Genomic DNA, 16,555 nt, shown 5'->3' with positions numbered 1-16,555 from the left:
TTGAGAACCACAGAACAATATATTTTTTGGTTCTCTCATGTATCAGTTTACTGGTGGATTCATAACAAATAATTAACATTTGAAAGGGAGAGAACTACTCTAATAATGATACAGTTGTATGTCCAATTAAATACTGCAAAAAGTCTTGGCTAGAGTTCATTTGTTTTTTATTATTAGTACATTTATATGTGGGGAAAAATAAGCACAAAACAACTCAATTGGGCCTCTACTCTATTTTTGGGTTTTACCATAGTCTGTTAAAATGTATCATTCTAAAAATTATAGCTACTTTGGTTTGTTTAATACAACTGTTTCAAATATTGGGCATTTTGTACAATACTGTACATTTGTGCAGTTATTGCATTATATGTGCCTGTGCTCAGATCTCTCCTGATTGGCTGCTAGGCCTACAATCACGAGCAATAACATTTTTAGGTGAACATTTTCTATAGTGTCAATGTTTCAGTTTTTAGCAATAATTCTTCATCTGGAATGAGGCAAATCAATAATACACAGTCCATGCTTAATTTCTATATATTTTTTGTATTAAGAATACAGTCAATGTATAAAGTGACCATTCTGCAAACAAATCATTGCAGGCCTGATAGGTTGTAAGCTCTTCGGGGCAGGGTCCCCAGCCTCCTGTGTCACTGTCCCCCTATTTAATTTACAGCACTGTGTATTATGTTGATGCTATATAAACCTTTTTTTTTATTATTATTAATAATAATAATAATAATAATAATAACAATAATAATAATAATAATAATAATAATAATAATAATATTATTAAAAACAGTCTGTGCCGATTGTAAACATTTATACATTCATTGTTTGGGATCAGTGAAACCCACCCATGCTCAATATATATAAGTTTCCTTACCCCTATCACCTTTATCTGTGTAAACATTACATACTGTATCTATTTACATATCTGTACTATCTATCTATCTATCTATCTAGCTATCTATCTATCTAATTATAAGTTGATAATATTACGGTATGTAAAAAAAAATGTATTTCTCTTGGATAATAAGCTTTGATGCAAATATGTTGCTGTTTTTTTGTGACCATAAAATTTATATATTTTAATTACCTAGATAAAAGTTACAAAAATTATGTATCGGCACAGGTTTATAGTAAGGGGATATGAAATAAAGTTCAGTTATCCCAGACTGAATGAATTAGTGTGGGAGCCCCAAATCACTATTCTAAACTGCTAATCACCTTGGCATAATTAATGCACATTTCACTGTCTGTGTGCAATGACAATGCAAACTCTTCACCTCAACCAAGGTCCTGTTCTTGAAGGGAACAGCAGAATAGAATATGGCTGCTTTTATCCAAAATTATAGATAACGGAATATCGAAGCCTAAGAAAAAGGTATGATTTACATAAAAAGGAGTGCTTTACCAGAAAATATTGGCATTTTTTACAGTTCACAGGGACAAACAGTTTTTCAAAATGCCCTTTACTGCTGTCTTAGAAAATGAAATTCTATAACTGTAATTCCATATAATTCTATACCATGCTTGAAATGTTAACTATTTAGGCACCTAACGTCATGGTATATACTGTATGTGAGACTTCAATTAAACAGGTTAAAAACAGAATACGAATTTTCTATTACAGATTCAGATACTGAACAAACAAGATGAGTAAAATATTAGTAGGTTTTCCTCTTATGGTCTTTTGGGTCCTGATATTGTAGTATGTTTTTTGTATAATGTGTTTTTGGTTGGCAAATAAAAAACTTTTCAGTTTCACTGGCTTGTGGTTGACATGCTGCTCACTCTACAACAGGACCCCAAATGAGGAATGCATACACATACATAAAGAAAAATGTTTGAGGGGAAGCAAAGTATAAGGGTATTTACTAAAGGTAAAGAAGAGAAAATTACAGCTGTATTGTTGTAGTTGGATTTGAAGCGGATTACAATGATAGCTAAATAAATGAAAAAATATTTTATTTCTGTTTCCTCTAGAATAGGCCATTCCTGGATAGGAAATAATGCAGCAAGAGTGTGTGTGCCCCTTCTACTATTTATACCAAGGTCCTCTGGACTCCATTTTTCCCAAAAGGGGACTGCAGATTTTTGTTACCGTACCCTGGGAAATGAGTATCTCTTACCCATTTCCTGAAAGGGTTAAATAGGTGTATACAAATCCTTACTGCTCTTTCCTTAAAATAATGTTTACCTTTTCAGGATCTTGTACTGCAATTTAAAGTGTGAATGGAAGGATGAGCCATACATCCACACGGATCTATCATGTTCCACACAAATCAATAATTCCTGCAATTGCTGTCTTTATGTCCCATGAAATTTCATTTATCCTCTATTGGTGTAATGTCACACTAAGCTTCCTCCCAGCCTCTGATGCCATTCCAGTGCCTACTAGAATCTTGACCAGGGTAGCTCGGACCTTCAACCCCAAATACTTCAGGCCCAACCTTAAACCAATTTGTCCCCCCCACCCACATCCCACCAACCTGCTTATTAACCTACCCCCCAAAGAATACACAAACACAAAAAGAGGAATTAAATTGGCTGGCAAGCAGCCATTTAATAAACAAAAAATAGCCCCTCCAAACTAAAAGGACTCTCTGAACTCCGTCCTGCAGGCCCAGAAACCACATATCTGTATGATCACATTGAGGTGCACACCGTCCCCTCCTAAATACCTCCAAGTTTCCTCCTCCAACTCACGGTGCTGCACCACAATGCCCCCATTTCTGGTCACAAAACGACCCACCTCCTTGTTCACCTTAATCTTCGCCTTGTTAATTTTTTCCACTGTGCAGGCACTCCGCCAATTGGTTCTGCCCCAAACCACTATCAATACCGGGAACTCCACCCTCAATCTCAAAAAATCCATTTTAACGTCTCAAAATTAAATCCCATATAGAACGCTTCCCCAAATCGTTTCCCCCCGCATGGATTACTACCACGCCAGGGGGCCTGTCCAACAATGTAAATTTCCGGACCACTCAGCTCCAGAGCAAGCAAGGCACACCAATCCGACAAAAAGTCACTTCCCACTCGATAAACCAAGTTGTCGTCCATTGGGCCGCACCTCTGCTCTCCTCGCACCCCACCAGACATAAGAGCACCTGACTATCCAGTCCAAGCAGGCATTACTACCTAAGAAAAACAAAAAAAAAACGAAAAAAAGTACTAGTCCATAACAAGAACCCCCCAAACTTACCAACAACCCCCCTTTCCCTTCCAGCAAGTGAGGACTTACATACAGCTGAAATCTCTTGGATTCCCACCTGCCAATTTTCCTAATGGCCTTGTTCCCCAAACCCCAACGAGCTGCTTCAATGGGTGCACAAATCATTTGTGGGGAGTGTGGGAAATAACCCTCTACTGCCACCCTACTACTGCCAAACTACTCACTTTCTAAATACCACAATGAACCAAAACCTTGCCAAAAAGGACCCATCTTCATGAACCAAAAGGGGGCTCTCCCCCCCTGGCCTCAACCTTCCAAGATTCTCCACCATCCTTACTGAGCAAACAGATGACCCCGGCAGCAAAAACAAAACCACTGTAAAACCCCTTCCCTGCTGGTCAGTCTGGAGTGCCTGATCACTAAACTTACCTGATCCGCCGCGACAACCACATCCTGAAGCAAGATGCCCCCAGGCAAACTCCGAGAAGGACTCACCAGCTCGCTAATAAGCATTGCCCCAAAAATGCCAAAACAAAGGCTGCTGTAAATAAAACCTGCTTGTACTTCCCTGCACACACACCCCTTAACCCCGCAACCAGCATATGAAGCAATGCAAACGACACTGGCGCCCCCTCGTATCCAGCACCTGTCACCTTTTCATTTACCCCTTCACCGCCTGCCAAACCACAAAATCCTTGGTGACGTCCGTAAACCCAAGCATTTTGAATTAGAAAGCCATCCCTGCCAACTTCCTGGATACAGACACCCCAGCCACAAAAGTTTGCGTTAACCATAACAACAACAAATTTACATGGTCCTCAGATGACCTCAAACCCCAGACTCCACCTACTCTTGCACTCACCGACCTTTGTATCAAACCACTGATGATCCCTCTGCAATGGTCCACAGATGCTCTGGACAGGGAAAACTGCACTGCTTCACCTCCGGTGCCAGCTCGCAAAACCTGTCCCACTGAAAACAAGACAACGCGCCAGCCAAGACATTTGTCGGAATGTGTGGCGCGAAGATGAAAATATTGTATTGCAAGCGACTCAATACCAAATGCCTCAGCAGCCTAACCGCCAGGCCAGACGCCACTGAAATTGGCATTGATTGCCTAGACCACCCCCAAATTATCGCAGTGGAATGCACCCTCTGGCCAATTCCAACCCCCACAACTCTACTGCCACCACAATAGGAAACAGCTCGAGCACCACCAAAGTCCTCACCAAATCTACCTCCTCCAAGCTCAACGACAATGCCCTCGCACACCACTTACCCCTGAAATACACCTCAAAACCAGACGAGCCTGCTGCATTTGTAAATAACTCCAGATCTAATTTACCGGCTCCTGCAATCACAAAGCCATTCCATTAAAGAATTCGAGAAATTTCCTACAAACCTCCGTTTATGTTTCCTTTGATACCGAAATGAAGTGCAACGAAGCCCTCAACCCCGCGGTTGCAGCAAATAACCTCCCGCAAAAAAATTCCCCCCATTCTCATCACTCTGCAGGCAAAATTGAGCTTGCCTAGCAAAGACTGCAACTCCTTTAGACAAAGCTTCCACCACCCCCATGCTGCCCCAACTTCCTCCCGCAGCACCACCAATTTGTCCCTAGGCAACCTACTCTCCATAGCCACCCAATCCAGCTCAATGCCAAGAAAAACCAACAATGTAGTTGGACCCTCCTTCTTGTCCACCATCAAACGTATACCAAAACGCTTAGCCACATACTGCAATGTGGCCAACAGCACCCTACGAACCGAGCTGCCCGGCGGCCCAATCAACAGAAAATCAATGGACTGGGAGCAACCAAAAGGCCAGTTCAATATCTGCCTTAGCCAATACTGCCTCTTTCCCATAGCTCCTGACCCACTGCATCGCCGCATCAAATCAAGTATAGGCCACCACGCAAGTTTCTGGGTCAATACCATTAATTACTGAACCCCCTGTGGAAAAGATAAATGGCTAATTACCCAAACTTACCCAGGTCCTGGGGAACAATCCCCAGCAATGATACCACCAAACCAACCCACAGTGGTGCACTAAACTAAACGCACGCAACCAATTAAAGATTGTGCAAGGAATTAACCTATACTGCTGCTGCTTACACTCCTCGCACCACTCCTGCCCCTTCCTAGACTTCCAAATTAAAACACTGCAGTGGCAACAGCTTAAAAATATTTACAAACTCATCTTTCCAGATCTTCCCACGAACATCTTCCTTCAAGTGTGTTCCCAAGGGCCCCTCAAAACACACATAAACCTACCCCCTCACCGAATCAAACTTTACATTTTCATCACTCACTGCTAAACCCCCGATCCCCTCCCCCCACCCACACTCTTCCCTATTTTTCCCCCTGAGCCACCACTGCAGCACTAACTCCTCACCACCAGCTGCCTCCTCCTCATCCAAGATCCCCCACCTATCCCCCCAACCCCCCCTTACCTGCGCAGCATTTCCTTTAAACCCGCCAGCACCTCCGCAAACCCCTCCACCCCACAATCTCCCCCCGACCAGGCCCCCTGCCTCACAAGGACTTCCACCCCCCAGCATGCTCTATAATCCCCAAAGCCTCCCTCCCCCCATGCCCTCCCCTATCCCAATCCCTACTGTCACTTAAAACATCATCCCCACCCCTCACCAGTACCTCCAAAACACCTACCTGGCAGCCTCGGTCTTCTGGGGCCTGCCAGCACTTCCCTGGGGCTCGGTGCCCAGCCCGCACCCCCATCATCCTCTGAAGAGGGGATCTCCCCCTATGAATGGGGTTCAATGTGTAGGGGAAGCCTAGCTGTGTCATTTGGCTGGTTTTTCCCTGACGTCACTTCCGGTCTGCCTGTCGACCACAGCCCCCCCCCGTGCTACAGCCCACCGACAGGACCCCACCGGATGCAGGACCCCACCCATGCCTGCGTGTCTCTCCTAGGGGATCTGGGGCTGCATTACCTTACAGCCGCAGCCCCTTTCCCAGAGCTCCGTGGATGAAGGGGATTCTTCCCTGGCCTGTTCCCTGCCTGGGCCTTATATGACCCAGCTGGCTGGCGGGGAGGGTCCCTTAAGGGGCTCCCAGATAGAGGTTGAACCCTCTGAAAAAGATCAGGGTTCAGGCTCACTGGAGGCCTATGCCTCTGAGGCCGAAACCCTGCGAGCCTAGCTGAGGGTTGCTCACAGAAGCCCCCCCCCCCCCAGCACCTCTGCTACTCTGGTTTGCAGCCAAGCTTCTTCACATGAAGCTGTTGCCTCCCTAAGCTGGGCTATGGAGCCCTCAAAGATTGCCATCTCCCTACCTTTGTTCTAAAGGAAACTTTTCTTTCCAAAAAATAGGGCCTCCCACTTCCCTGTCTCCCATACAGGCCCTGCGCCTACTTTTATAGTCACCAGGGCCTCACTTTTAACAGGCGCAGATGCATGTCAGTTTCCTTGGCATAGGGATGTTTTTCCCCACGTGCTCTCTTGTCTGATTGGCTGCTGCTGACATCAAAGACTGCGACAGACAGTTGAGAGTAGCGCATTGCTGGGTCGAAAAGCAATACAAAAAAGGAGGGCAAACAAGAGGAGCAGTAAAAGGGAACTCTGGAGCTGGACAGAAAGAGAAATACATGGGGGCCCATTGGAGGTACAAGAGAAAATCAATACAAAAGGAGATTGCTAAAAGCCAATAAATAGAAGAACTGCATTCTAGAGAGGTTCAGTAAAAGTAAAACGTCTATATGTGTTTTAAGGTAAACATAGATTTAGCAGTCAGATTTGTTTAATCTCCATTGCATCAGCCTTAATTATGTAGTGCAAGGCCTTTCCAATTTGACTGAAATTGAATACAGGATTTAGGTATGTTTTCATAAGCATAGTTTTGGTAAATGTAGGTGATTTTATAGAGATTATACAATTTCATAGTAAATGTATAGCCAATTTAAAAAATTATAATCCAGAGATTACACTGCATCACAAAAAAATAAATATTATCTGCTAGTTGGTCTAATCCATGTGTCCTATATTAAATCAAGTGCGCTTGAAATGCCAAAGGACGTCAGGATCTTAAGGGTAATTACGCGTTAACTTTTGCCTCAAAGTTCCATGACATTACAAAAATGTAGTTTTATGTTGCAACAACATATACAATTACACATAACTCACCTGAGTTCTTGTTCAACACACATGTACACTTCAGAAGTGTTTCAGGCACTTGGTTTTGCTTTTGTGGCTCTCCGCTGTCTCCAGCAGTAGTCAGCCATCATCTTGGGGTTGCACCGGTCTTAATATCTTGTTTTCATAACAGAAATGTCCTGATGGAACCTCTCCCCTTGTTCATCAAGTTGATGGTATGCTGTTAGCATGTTGTTCACGAGTTCTGCATGGTTTTCAGGTAGCTGGTTGCCCAGAAAGTTTTGTGCAACTAACACAAATGAATACCAAGCAGCAAGTTCAAGTGGGTTGAGTTTGTCTCTGAATGTGGCATCATGCATCAAATTGCAGATTTAGGGACCAACAAAAATGCCTGCTTTCAGTTTAGCATCTGTTATAACTTTTCCAAACTTATCTAAACATTTTGTGGATCAATGAGTGATTTATGCTTCATGTTTTACTGGCCAAAAGTGTATTCAGGTCTGGGTGGCCAGTCTTGCACTTTGGAATGGTTGCTGTCATAACGACTGTTCCACCGGCACAGAAAGCACATATATTTTTTATATCCCAATAGCAGGCCAAGAAGGAGTGCCACCATCTTCAGGTCACAACAAACCTTCCACTTGTGTTCTGAATTGTTTTTTTTTTAAACTGAATTTTTATTGAACATTTTCACATACAAAGACAACCTGGCTTATACAGCAAAACATCTCATAAACACAGCATACAGGGTGATAGGTACATCCGATAATGGTACATAAAACTCTGGCGTAAGTAACAGTAAAAAACAGTGGCCGTAATGTACCGGCCTATCAAACCCCATAGACTATAAAAATACGGAAACAACAGATAAATAAACAACAGAAAACAAGAAAAGAGTCAAAAAGAAAAAACGAAGCTAAGCCGGGGAATAGGAGGCGGGATACAAACAAAGGTGGATAGGAAGCACAGTGGCGTCTGGAACCAGCGACATATTAAACCTGTAGACTGGTAAAGTAGGCATCCCAAGGTTCCCATATCTGTTCAAATTTCACAACCCTGTTTCGGAGGAGGTACTCCATCAGGCGTATGTCTTGAATACGAGCATACAAATCCTCCATAGAGGGGGCCAGTCTGGATTTCCATTTGGTGGAGATTAGAGTATGAGCAGCCACTAAAATATGTGTAATAAGCTGACGGGCGAACTTGGGGAGGTCCATAAGGGGCAATCCCAGCAAGTGGTGGAGCAGGTCAAAGGGAAATCATTTTTGAGTCACGTCCCCAATTAGTGCATTGACTCTCTCCCAATAGCCCTGAATAAGGGGACAGGACCAAAAAATATGTTCCAGAGTCCCATAATGGGACCCGCAGCGCCAGCAAGCCAGCAGCATAAGGAGCAGTAAAAAGGGGTATGAGTTCAGAGCCCAATCAATGCTGTCCACTGTCTCGGGGAAGTGGGGGCGTAGGAGAACGCCGCATCCTGTGTCTGGGACGCTTCTCGGAGGTGGCCACCTGCCAAGGTAAGGGTAGAGCAGGCAGAGGTTCCTCGGGTTCCCAACCTGGAAGCTTAGGCTTGTTAATCCCCAAATGACGGCAAAAGGAAGACAGGTCCTCTGGATAACGCAATATAGCAGATTCCCCATCATGTCGCGCTATCAGGCTGAACGGGAAGCCCCACCTATAAGGAATGCGGTTATCACGCAGAGTGGTTAGGAGTGGTTGCAGGAGGCATCTCTGTTGCAAAGTGTGCCAGGACAAGTCCTGAAAGAGCTGCAATGGAGCCCCATCAAACTCCAGATTGCGCATGTTCTGCGCCACAGCCATAATTGCATCCTTCAATTCTGCATCTGCGAGGTGACAAAGAACATCTTGGGGCCGCTGGGCTGAGGCAGGCTGCCTCGAGGCCCTATAAGCCATAAAAATGCCAATTTCCTGTGAGTGAGGGTGCCCCAAGAGGCGATTAAAGAATGCTTGCAGTACCAGCTTCAGATCTGTGGATTGGGTAGCTTCTGGTAGGCCCCAGACCCTAATATTATTTCTGCGAGTTTTATTGTCCATATCTTGCAAAGTGATGATAAAGATCTCTAATTTTCAAGTGATAGTCACTGGATCTGCGGGTGAAAGCCTGAATATCCCCCTTTGCCTGCTGTAGACCTTCATCTATATCCTCCACTTTTCCAGCTAGGGAGTGGAAGTCAGCAAGCAGAACCCCATTTTCAGATCTAAAGGTAGCTTGAACATCTGCAACAAGTTGCTGAAAATCAGCCTTGGTGGGCAGCATTTGCAGGTTTTGGTGCCATGGGGGGTTCCAGGAATCAGCACTTCATCCCAGTCCCCGTTTGCAATGTAAAGGGGGGTCAATAGGTATAGTCTCAGCTGGAGGTGAATCTGAGGTTTGGCTCCGGGCGTGTGTAGAGGGGCCCAAAGGGGGAAAATCCTCCCTGCTCAGATTAGGTGGGCCAGAATTGTGCTGTATCAGGGTTTCTGTCTGTATGCAATCCCCCCACAGGAGAGGAAGTTGCCCCAGGTCTAAATGCTGTTGGCACTTTATCATCCAAAGGAGTATAGGGGCCCACAGGTAAACATGAAACCCCCCCAGTAAGAGGCCTGACAGGAGAAGATGAATTCCCCGAGGAGGGAGATTGACTCACCCTGTCACAGGTTTCAGCTGCTCGGTCCTCTGATGCAGCCCTCTGGGAAGCCAGTGCAGGCTGATATGTGCTGGGAGAGGAGCCCTCGATCCCTGCTGCAGCCGGCTCCTGGTCAGATCTGCTTCCAGCCACTGCACTCCATGTGGCCTGTGTGGAGGAGAAAGCTGACGCCATCTTGGGCTGCTGTGCAGCTGAGCTTGTATCCCCAACAAAAGCCCAGATCAGGGGCTGAGATGCCAGTGGACACTGTACAGGGGTGGGGGGAGGCTTCCCCCCACTCCACTTCTTCGCTCTGCCCATCAGAGAGGTGAGTATATGCCCGTTATAACAAAGAAACAGCCTGGTGCCTGCAGAGCTGGGATCTCACACAGCAATCCCCGGAGACAGCCAAGCCACGCCCCCCCGTGTTCTGAATTGTTAATCAATTTCAAACTCCATCATCAGACCACTCACGTCGGTACAGAAGCAAATGTAGTTTTCCAGCTTGTAACAACCTGCGAACTTTGTGTGATGATCACGAAAGTGTGAAGTTGTCCTTTTTTGTAGCAAATTCTACTCCTTTAATCTAGAGGCTAACAGTTCAGACTTCTCTTTTGACAAAGACAGGTCCCTTACTAGATCATCTAAGTCTGATTGGCTTATAAAATGTGGCTTACCCTCTTCAAATTGGGGATCATAACGTTCATTAACATCAACATCATCCTCCTGTTCCTCATCCGACATGTCACTGTCAGTAACAACAGATATAGGAGGGATTGGCACTGGATTCTCTGTATCATGTAGCACTGGCTTCAGAGCAGATTCACAATCAGGATAGACAATAGACGAAAACCTAGCAGTTTTACTTATACAGAAGTAGCAGTCTGAGTGATGGTCTTTTGGCTCACAACAAACCATAGGCACAACAAAAGGCATTTTATTCTTTTTCCCATTTAACCATTGTGTTACACCAACGTAACACACCTGACAGCAGATATGAGGTACCCAGCTTTTATCCTGATCTCCAATTTCACATCCAAAGTAATACTTGTAAGCGAATCTCACCCTCTTGGTTAGGTCTTTCGTTGATCACACGGGGTATATTTGCCACGAATATAGCAAAAATTGTCAGGCTTATTAACACAGCTGCACCTAGCTCAAAACAGACTCACTATGGCCTAGCTGTACTATCAAGGATGGTTTCGCACTAGAGACAAGCCCTTGGACCATCTCGTCTTATATACCTATTTCTGACTACAGCTCACTGACTTGCCTGGAAATGCCCAGCCACTGCTGGAACATACATGCCACCAGGGGGCGTGATTCAGCTGAGGTGGCAGCAGGCTTAGTGGTAGCTGCAACTGTTATAATGTTGCCATGTAAAAATGCATTACCAATTACCGACCATTTGAACAGATATAGCACGCCTATAACCTAAAATCTGTACGTGATAGGCAAATTCTGAGTTCAGATTTGGAATAAGCACACTTCATATCATGTAAATCACATGTGTTATTCCCAGTAGCAAAATCGATGTTGTGCAGTGTTATCAGTCAATTTGAGTTTACAAAGATCAATTGCTAGAAGGAATAAGTTCACAAAGCTTTAAAAGGGAAACTTTATTGATTTGGGATCAGTTTGATATACATTTTTTATACATTTTTAATACAGGCATTTATAAAAAAGGAAGTAAAACTAATAAACTAATGTTCTTTTGTTTTTGTTCTCTGTTTTTTTGCTGCATTATTGCCTATTATGCACCAATTTACTCAAGAACATCTGCTATTCCTTTAGAAATTAATCAACTCATAATTAAAAATAATCAAATTATAATTCATTTCTGTCCTTCGAAAAATAGTTTTTTTCCAAGTTGAGGCTGCTGTTGAATCTTTAGAATGTCACATTTGACTTAAGCTGACAAACAGAAGTATCAAGTATTAAAGAGTTTTTATTTTTTACTGTTGTGAAGTATCACATACTTCAAAAAATAATAGAATGGATAGTTTTCTTTGTTCATGACGAAAACTACTACATATTCAGGAATACTTATTAAAAGATAAGAGCAAAGATCTGCATAAATATGCATGCATCCAATTTTCCCCCCAAGTGTGAATTGTTGAGGACATTTGAGATAAGTACGGTATATTGTGTAAAACTTATTGTAACAGCCAGAAATACATGATTTACTTGGAAAAGGTCTACGTTTGGATCAATGTCTGAAACACAATAATTTCAGCTCACAGCACTACTGGATGAAAACAATCAATGTTGAAATAGTGGGATGTAATGTTCATGATTCTCAAAAAAAACCCAAATAAATGTTTAGTAATTTAGTAAATAAAAAAACTATTTTCTCCAAGAAAATGCTTGTGGTTGCAATGAGTAGATTTCTCTCATAGGGAAAAAAATCAAAAATAAATAAGAAATAAAATTTTTATTGCTGCCTGTGACCCCTATAGGGAAATTTCACTTTATTCAACAGTACTTTCAGCGCTTTTAGAACAATGAATCAAAAATAGGAAAGAGGAAGGGACTTTAAAGGCAATATTGATCCCATTTACTGTCTAGTGCTATACAACCAAAAATGATTTACATTCATGTTCTGTTCTAAAAACAACTTTAATAAAAAAATATTAAAAGATTTTTTCACAGGCTTGTATTTATGTTATCTTGATTACAATGACATATTTTCTTGACGCGTTTCAGACTTTTCCTCAACGCGTTTCGTGACTGTGGTCACTTCCTCAGGAGGAACATAAAGTCTATTCTATAAATACAATGATACTCAATTAGAATCATACATATATATATATACATCCTCATTTTTATACAAATCAACTTATTATATTCATTATTTTCTTACATATCTGTTTAGTTCAATGGAGTCAAGCCCCTTTCTGGATATTCCAGTATGCACAGAGGGAAAGAAGAGGAAAATCCATCCACAGGCAGCACTTAGTGTTGGGCTTTGGCTTTGAAGACCCTTTTGACACAAAAAATATTTCTTATTTCTACATTCATTTACTAGTAGGCTCCAACATTATTGTGTAATACATTGCTATTAAATATTATTGATTCATAATTACAATTTATTAGTAACGCAATCAATTAGTTTGTTAGTTTGTTCCACCTGAAAGAAAAGCCCCAATGGATAATCAAAGAGGAGTGGACACCTATTTGCCCAGCCTGTGATTACATATCGTGCATCTGTGGGAGGAAGAGAAGAAGAGGAGGGAGGGAAAGCCAGGCTTTTGAAGGCCAACCAGAGTTAAATTTAATAACACAAAATGGTATTTTTCCAACAACATAATTTAAAAGATTAAGAGCTGTGTCTCTATAAATGAATCCTAGGCTAACATATAACCACTAGTTTCACAAAAAAAATAGCAATATCGTTTAATATCATACTAGGTTAGCAATGGCGGTAAGGTGTCCCACCCGACACTTTTCGCTTGTACTGGGCTTACTCAGGGGTAAGGGGAGACTTAGTATTATTGCTGGGGCTTTTTACCGCATTAAGAGCCTTGTGATACCTAATTGCTACTTGTAAGTGATTTGATAAGGAGACCGATATCAATTTGAAGGTACTGCTGGTGTTTCCAGATGTCCCAGTGGAGTGAATGGGAGGGAAAGCCCTTCAAAAGCCTGGCTTTCCCTCCCTCCTCTTCTTCTATTCCTCCTACAGATACACAAACACAATCAATTAGTTATTTAATTATTTGCGATTCAGGTATCAGTTTAAAATATTTTGTGGGAGCATGTGCCCCACTGAAAACTCTTTCTGGCAGGACATGATTTTAAATTCCCCAATTGGTGACACTTTTATTAACAAGTGGTAAGGGTTCCATCTCTTCCTACTTTATCAGATTTGCATAAACATCAGCTCAAAATTTTTCAGTAGCTTATGCATTTTATTGGAATGAAAATCAAACCAAAACTGCCTAATGTTTGTTTAATACAATCGGAGATACCCAAAATAGTTTACAATAATAAGATTTTTTATATTTTTTGTTATAATTTTTAGGGTACATTTTCACTTGTTTTTGGCTGATGTTTTTTGCATTGAAATCAAACATGGGATTATGTGGTGTTGCATATTTTATTACTTTATATTGCATGTCAACATGAATATTCATTGATGTGCATTGATATGCATTAATATGCATAGATTCTCATTCTAATATTTCTTTACATTGCGAGTTGATAGGCTTTGATGAATTGTCATTGATATAAATGAAAGAAAACACCAGGCAAAAAATAACAATCGTGAAAGCTATTTAGGCATTTTTCCACATATCATAGGTTTCAACAAACCAATTTATCAGCCAAAGTAAAGCCTTGGCTCAAACACCCATTCAGAAAAAGGTGCCTAAACGGGATAAAGCTGGTGGGGCAATAGTCTTTACTTTTTTGTGCTATTGCTAGAATGATATGGAGATAGAATCATGATATATTGATAGAATTATATATATATATATGATCCAGCAAACCTGGAATGGTTATAGAAAATAGCAAATTACTTTGAAAAAAATCCATTTCAGGTTTGCTGGATTACCCAGCTTCACTGATAAAAGTGTATCTTCTCCAGCCTTGGAGAGCTTTAATAAATCAATCCCACTGTCTCTGAGCTCTATACTAGATGGTGCATATGCTGTGCAGTGTAGGGCTCGAAAAAAATGCCACCGGGATCCAAGCATTTATATTGTTTTGACAGAAGAGACATTGCATGCTCTTTTGTCTAATAGCATTATTTCGTGTTTTTTTTTTGTTTTTTGAGTTTAGGCCAGCTTTAACATTTCTCAACATTTTTGCTCTCCAAGATTGGTACATACATTGGTACTTCTTTACTGTAAGTAATGTTAAGAGCTCACAAACTGCTCACACATTATGCCAAACTGGCTCTGAACATTGGGAGCTGGATGGAAGTCTGAACTGCTCTCCACAACTGATTGATGTTCTTTCTCTTGTTCTCTAATTGTCCTGGATCTCACATTTCATTTCAATAATTTCTGCTTCCAATCTGCTGGTGAGATGAGTCAGGATCTCTTACAACAGCTCTGTTCTTGAGCAAAAAAAAGTTTGTGAAATGACACAGTTAGAGAATATTTTGTGGTAAATTCAACATTTATGTGGTAATAGATAGACTTGCAGGAAACACTAAAACTGTGTTTAATTATAAATGTTTATTGTATTGACAGATTTTTTGAAAACATTTAGTAGCACTAGTGTAGTATTTTTGGATTTGTTACAGTATGTACTTTTCTGTAAAACAATATACTTCTGCCAAACAGTAAACCCAAAAACAAAATGAAAATAGAGACAAACTTTATCTATTCACATATTTGCTTTATATTTTATGTTCTAGCTGGAATATTAAAAGTATATTCAATGAATTTCAAATAAATATTTAATGTACATTCAAACACAATGCTATTTTATGTGTTTTGATTATCCTTAAAATTCACAAACTGTTTAGATTACACACTTCACGCCAAAATGTTACTTGGCTGTAGGATCATTGCATCCTTCATTACATGCATTTTCTTTACCCCCTCAGGAGTCACACAGCTATGTTTCATGCTGACTTAAAGAAGCCTGCAGTAAAGAAGAGGCTAATGGATGTGGCGCTGGGCTGTAAAATGCATAGTCACATTAAATGCTGGCAAACTGCCGTGAGTGTTCATTAACATTGGAACCGCAGCTGCATCTAGGATTATTATAGCTCAAACCCTAGATGTGTGATTAAAATTGTGCCAAGAAGCCAAAGAGCAACTGACATGAAAAAAAAAAATCAAAATTACACCGAACACAATCAAGCTAAACCACTGTGTCAGTTATAAATTTATAGTCCAGAATAAAATGTCTTTTATGTTAATGTAGGAATACAGGTAGTTCCCGGGTTACATACATAGATATTGACTGTAGGTTTGTTCTTAAGTTCAATTTGTATGTAGGTCTGAACAGTTACATGATTTTAATAAATGCAATTAGGACAGATGTTTGTCTCAACAGATTATTTATTAAAAAAAAACCTTAATGAAGCCTGGACATTCATTAACTTTTGGAGCAAGATGTGCTTTGATATGCAAAAAGAAACAATTGAACAGTTTGTCTTGGTCATTAAAGAGTTACAAGAGGTTGCAGAACAGCTCACCCCCTAAGATCACCCACAACCTGAGCTGTGTTTACCAAAAGACTTCTTCTGCAAGTCATTCGAACCGCCCCCCTCCACCCCATCAAGCCTTTGTCATGCACACCAGCAAGCAGGGAGTTCATATCTAGTTCATATCTAGGAGTCGTCCGTAACTCGGGGACTATCTGTGTATAAAACATGAAAAATACACTTTAAACTAATATTGATTAAGAAATCAAAACCACCTTCTATTTTAATTTATATTGACTCACGTGAAGTGGGAAAGGTATGGCTCAACTTTTTAAATGTTTTTTTTAATTGGCATTCCAGGTAAATAGCTACTGTATTTACCTGTATACTGTTTTACGTACAAAACAATTTGCACAGCCAAACTTTATTTACTGTAGATATACATATCTCAGAATTAAGGCAAACTAATGCTGATTTAGGAATATTTAGAAGTAGTATACTTAGTAACAATGACTCACCAAGAAAAGGGAAAAGTG

This window comes from Pyxicephalus adspersus, chromosome 3, assembly GCF_032062135.1.
Source record: "Pyxicephalus adspersus chromosome 3, UCB_Pads_2.0, whole genome shotgun sequence".
NCBI lineage: Eukaryota > Metazoa > Chordata > Amphibia > Anura > Pyxicephalidae > Pyxicephalus > Pyxicephalus adspersus.
This window is presented reverse-complemented; position numbering follows the sequence as displayed.